Source organism: Dipodomys spectabilis, unplaced genomic scaffold (assembly GCF_019054845.1).
Source record: "Dipodomys spectabilis isolate Male_0828 unplaced genomic scaffold, ASM1905484v1 ptg000526l, whole genome shotgun sequence".
Lineage (NCBI taxonomy): Eukaryota > Metazoa > Chordata > Mammalia > Rodentia > Heteromyidae > Dipodomys > Dipodomys spectabilis.
In genome coordinates this window covers 1,674,251-1,680,250 of record NW_024871203.1, presented here as the reverse complement: position 1 = coordinate 1,680,250, position 6,000 = coordinate 1,674,251, and the positions used below count along the sequence as shown (strand labels likewise).

The 6,000-nt window shown below is 44.9% G+C and overlaps 1 protein-coding gene across 4 annotated transcripts in view; it reads left to right on the top strand.

Moving 5' to 3' along the window:
- The first annotated feature begins 5,275 nt into the window (after positions 1-5,275).
- Positions 5,276-6,000, top strand: part of Zfx (zinc finger protein X-linked) — a 48,895-nt gene continuing 48,170 nt past the window's right edge. Inside the window, exon 1 of one of the 4 annotated variants that reach the window (XM_042670158.1) lies at positions 5,276-5,296. The gene's annotated coding sequence lies outside the window, so the exon portion shown is untranslated. Of the gene's footprint in view, positions 5,297-5,521; positions 5,839-6,000 lie in introns of those variants that run through there. The other 3 variants (XM_042670156.1, XM_042670155.1, XM_042670159.1) reach the window with 3 other exon arrangements.

The following is a 6,000-nucleotide window of genomic DNA, read 5'->3' as shown; positions in this document are numbered from 1 at the left end:
CCTTAAGTGAAAAAAGCTCAGGCAGGGGCTGGGAAGGTGGCTCAGTGGTAGAGTGCTTGCCTTACATGCATGAGGCCCTGGGTTCGATTCCTCAGCACCACACAAGCAGAAAAAGCCGGAAGTGGCGCTGTGGCTCAAGTGGTAGAGCGCTAGCCTTGAGCTGAAGAGCTGAGGGACAGCGCCCAGGCCCAGAGTTCAGGGCTCATGACCAAAAAAAAAAAAAAAAACAAAGCTCAGGTACAGTGTTCACAGGCGCTGACTTGAAGCCCTAGGACTGGTGCACGTGTGCACGCACACATAGCCCAGTTCCCCTTATGAATGATTGGGCTAGTGTGAATTATTGCTTCATCTTTATCTTTACTAGTTTTCAAAATAATGAATGGGTTTCCTAGCATTCTCCAAAGGTGATCATTTGAAAAAGTTGAGATATAATTTTCATGCCATCAAAATCACTGTTTTAAGGTTCCAGGCATGGTGGTGCATGCCTGTCATACCAGAGCTCAGGAGGCAGATCTAGGAAGATCTGGAATTTTGTGGCCTGCCCGGGTTATGTAGTGAGATCATGTCATAAGAAACCAAGGGCTGGGGGTGCAGCTCAGGAGTAGAGGGCTTGCCTAGAATATGTATGGTCCTGGGTTTGGTCCCTAGCAGTGGGGTTGGCAGGGTGGTTGGGGAAAATCATCTTTTTAAAATATGCACACAGTTTTTAGTTTCTTGTACTTTTAGGAGGCTGTGCAACCATCACCACTGATCATTTGTAAAGTCTCATAAATTCATGACCATGTATCTATTGTGTTTCAATCCATAGCAGTTCTTCTTCATCGTTTTCTTTTTTTGATATTCAACCTTTCTGAAATTTGGCCAGCAAGAACCTTTAAACTGACTCCTGAGACTGGTGAGCATAACCTCTTCTTAGCTTTGACGCACTTTTTCTTGTTTCCTAGTGAGATATTCCTGGCCTATCTTCTACTTTCTTTTTCCAGGCTAGAAAGCAGTTATTTGAGGAGCCCTGGTTTCTTCAGTAGAAAATTATAGAGGCTGTAATCTGGGCACTACAGGTGTCGCCTGTTACTGCTGTTATTTCCTGGCCTATTGATTTTTACCTTTTTAGTGGAACTAGTTTGTTTGCTGTGTCTTGTGATTTATAATCCACGAGGCAGAATTGGGCCATTAGTTGTTTTCAGGAATTGAGCAATGTCTTGTTCAACTAATGACTCCTATGACAAAATATTGCTTGAAAAATCACATAATTGCCTTTTTTTATTTAAAAATTCTTTACGTTGGGGGAAGTTGTATAGCTTCAAGACTCAGGTTAAAACTAGTTATTTGGCCAACTAAATGCCTACAGAAGCCATAACTTCAAGTTGTCAAGTATTAGATAAACAGTTGATTTTTATACAGTATGCTTATTAGATCATTAAAATAGGGCCTTTCTGAGGGAAGGTAAACTTTTTTTTTAACTGTTAAGTCATAAAAAATGCATTACCACAACTTTACTCAAGAAGGCCTATGCTTTGTTTTCTTATAAGCCGTTTGTTGTTTTCTCTCTGGATTCCCATCGGTGACTGATGTGTTAGAGCAAATCAATGGCTTCTTTTGTAATCTTTCTCTGGAAAAAAGGCTCGTGTTGCTTTTGACTCAGAGACCTATACATATGTCAGAGGTTTTTGGCTCACTTATTAAAATACCTTCAAAATCTTGAGTAGGTGCTTTTAAGTATCTGATATATATTAACAGTGCTGAAGGAACAACTAAATTTTAGCACCTCATCAACATTCCTGTGATTGCTTTCAAACCAGCCATTTTGTATTCATAACATATGTTTTTGAAATGTTCTGCTCCCAATCTGCCTAGCAAAAATTTCCTTTATTGTGTGTTTATTTAAGCGGGGCAGCAGGGGCTCATACCAGGTATCATCACCACGATAATCAGAGCAGCTCAGGAGGCTGAGAGCGGAGAATTGCAGTTGGAACTCAGTCTGAGCAGAAAAATCTGTGAGACTCATCTCCAATTAACCAGTAAAAACGTTGGAAGTGGCAATGTGAGTCACATGGTAGAGCCCTAGTAGTGGTAGACACACGCACACATAGTGTGAGAAAACGGCATTGGAAGATTTTTTTTTTTCCATTTTGGTTTTTAAGACAGGGTCTTTATAGCTACCCCCAAGTTTCCTTTATGGTCTAGGTTGGCCTAAAACTGGCAATCCTCCTGCCTCAGCAGGGGGTTAGAGGCTTGTACTAGCATGTCCAGGTCAAGAATGCTTTCATTCTGGAGAGGGGTTAAGAAAGTATAATACGGCCGGGCGTTGGTGACTCAAGCCTGTAATCCTAGCTACTCAGGAGACTGAGATCTGAGGATTGCGCTTCAAAGCCAGCCTGGGCAAGGAAAGTCCATGAGACTCTCATCTCCAATTAACCACCAGGAAACTGGAAGTGGCTCTGTGGCTCAGGTGGTAGATTGCTTGCCTTGAGCTGAAGTGCTCAGGGACAGTGCCCAGGCCCAGAGTTCAAGACCCACAACCAATAAAAAGAAAAAAAGAAAAAGAAAAAAAAAGAAGTATAATACAGGGGATGAATTTGATCAAAGTAAATTGTATGCATGTAAATATCACAACATCCCTTTGTACAGTTAGTATATTAGTATATGTTGCCTCCTTATTCAAGTGCCCACCGAGAAGCAGCACATTTTTTTTTTCTTACTCCCTTTGTTTAGGTCCTTAACATAAAAAAGATCAAATTTGTCAAGGCAAGATAGGCTCTTAAGTACAGGATGTCTAGTGCTTAACCACCTAAGGCTTGATTACCAAATGCTTTCAGTGATCTTAGGTGCCCTTAGGGTATCTTGTACTTTCATAACCAATGTAGGTTTTAATTATAGTAAGCAAATAATTTCTCCTATTACTCAGACTCTTCCCATATTTACTTTATCATAATATTGAGTGTACTCCTACTAAGATATTTTTGCCATAGTTCTTTAAACACTATTTAACAATGCTGTTTACTGTCTTTCTTAATTGGACGGGAAGCATACATGGCTTTCTTTTTTCTTTTCTTATATGGTATTATCCCAGGGCTTTATATATGCTAGGCAAGGGCTCTAGCTGCTTTTGCTTTTGCTGGGAAGGTGGCTCAGTGGTAGAGCGCTTGCCTTGCATGCCTGAGGCCCTGGGTTCGATTCCTCAGCACCACATAAGCAAAAAGAAAAAAGCTAGAAGTGGCACTGTGGCTCAAGTGGTAGAGCGCTAGCCTTGAGCTGAAGAGCTGAGGGACAGCGCCCAGGCCCAGAGTTCAGGCCCCACGACCGGACCCAAAAAGAAAAAAAAAAAACAAAAAAAACCCCCTATTTGTATGTACCTATATCTATGACGTCATTTGTACAATCTTCTATAGACTCACTTTTGGTGATGAGTAAAAGTTTATCTAGTCTAATAAAACTGAGCTAGTCTTCCTTTATTTCCTGCCAAAGTTAACAGTCTTTCATGTATGACAAGTAATAACAACAGGCTCTTGGACAGTATCAATATATAAATGACTTGTAATCTTTTATATTGGGAAATAAGATTGTGGAGTTTTTTTTTTTTGTCAGTTGTGGGGCTTGAACTCTGGGCTTGGGTGCTGTCTCTGAGCTCTTCAGCTCAAGGCCAGTGCTTTACCACTTGAGCCACAGTGCCACTTCCGGTTTTCTGGTGGTTAACTGGAGATGAGTCTCTCAGCCTTTCCTTCCCGGTGCTGGCTATGAACTGTGATCCTCAGATCTCAGTCTCCTGAGTAACTAGGATTACAGGCGTGAGCCACTGCCCCCCTCCCCCGCAGTAAATAGTTTTCTTCTTTAGTCTCCTTGGATACTTTTCTGTTTTTTTGTAGCATTTAACACTCATGTTTCTAAGTATTTGATGGTAAGGGGAAACTAGTAAGAATGCTGGCATTAGGATTTTGAACCTTATGCTTGGGGTTTACAGTTGAAGGATGAGTAAGAGACCCTGTTCCTGGCAGAAACGGTATAATACGATTTCTCCACCTCCCTCCCTCCCTCTCTCTCTTTCTTTCTCGACAGCGCCCCATTGTGTTGCAGGTTGGTCTTGAATGCCTGAGCTCAAGTGATCCTCCTGCCTCAGCCTCCAGTGTAGCCGGAACTGTAGGTATCAGCCAAGAGGCTGGTTTTATTTCTTTTACTTGAAATAATACTGTTAAGTTTTATTTACATGAGATAATATTCCTTAACTTTATTTACATGTATATAAATGCACTTTATCACAGCCGGAAGGAATTTTCTATAAATTCCTCTGTGGAGGTTTTCCTGAGAGGAAAATCACCACCTACTATATTCTTTCAGATTTCATCTTACGCTACCTTTAATGATTTTCCTTTTTAAAAGGATTTCATGATTGTAGGATGTCTGAGGGAAGGGACAATTTGCATTCTAGGAGTTTTTTTTTTTAAAGGGTTATGACAGGCAACTGAAATGTATGGTCTCCGTATTTAAAGATTTTCCCTAATGTGGTAGTTGCTTAATAATTTTTGTGTTATTGTTATTAACAATGTCTTAAATGTTTAGGGCTTTGAAGAAGTAATGGGTCAGATTTTGGATTAATGTAAAGACCATTTGATTTGACTTCTTCACATAGTGTCTCAAGTTCAGTACAGAAATACAGCATAAAAATCTGAACTCAAAAAAGCATGAAATACATATTTGAAGGTGATTAATGCTTTGTTGAGTCTAATACATTTCCTCCTCTTACAAACTTCTTTGAAGGCTTGTTTCAAACAGTTTATTGAAAAAAAAAACAAACAACCAACCAAAAACCTTACCCTATTCTGCTTTACATTTATGGAAGCATGTGGAAAAACTGTTTATCCAACAATTACACAGGACTTACATTTCATGTGCTCTCAACTGTTAAAGCACAGGTATACAGAATATATATCATTAAAAATCCCTGCTTACTGCAATGTGCGAAACCGTAATCTTTTCCTCATTGCAGTCCCCCACTAATGAAATTAACTTTCCTTGCTGACTGAAAAGCCTTTTTATTAAAAAATTAAGGGGCTTGGTAGTTGTTCTAAGGCAACCCTCCCCCCCAGCCTGCACACCCATTTAAACTGGCAAGCCCATTTTCATTTTAATATTTCGAAGATTTTTTTTTTTTTAAAGGGAAGGCAGGGGACGGCGGGGGTTGCTAAATTTATCTTCTTCCCCAGCCACGGGGATGGAGAAAACACATTTACTGCGGGCGGGGGTCTGAGGGCCTGCAAACAACTCGAGCTGGCGCCTCGGCCAGGACCGACGCGGCGAGGCGGTAGGTCTCCCGGGAGGCCCCCGGGGGGCGGCCGCGGCCCAAGGACATGGTGGGGGGCGGCCCGGGCCGCCTGCCTCTCCTCAGGGTCGGCGGACCGCGGCCTCGCGCGGGCTTTACGGCCAAGGCGGCGGCTGCGGCGCGTTTGGTGGCGGCGGTGGCGGGAGGGAGCGCGGAGGAGTTGGAAAGAAGGGGGGCGCTGTCACGGCGACTCAGGCCGCCGGAGACCCCGCCACAGTGAGGCCACTGGGCTTCCCGGTCGCGGGGCGTGAGCGGCGCCGACCCGGGGCGCCAGGGGGACCCACCGGGAGGAGGAGGGGGCCTATCTACCCTTCCGCATTTTCCTGGGTCTCTCTCCCGGGCGGTGACGTGACGTGCTGACGGCGGGCCCGTGCCGGGGAGCTGGGCCGCTTTTTGTCAGCTCCGAGCTCGGCCCCTCCTCCCTCCCTCCGCCCGCCCCACCAGCCGGAGCCCGGCCCAGTGCTCCAGAGAAAGGCCGGCCTGCAGCACCCGCCACCGTCGGCGACCGCTCGTACGCCCGTTCGGTGAGTCCCGGGTGTCGCCGCGGCCGTGGGGCCTAGTGCGCGCCCGGCGGCCTGGTCTCGGCCTGGTCGGCGGCCCGCAAGGCGCCCTTCCGTGGTAGGCCGGGCGGCGTGGCGCGCGGCGCCGAGCAGGCCCCGAGGAGGCCGCAGTTAGGCCCAGGGAGG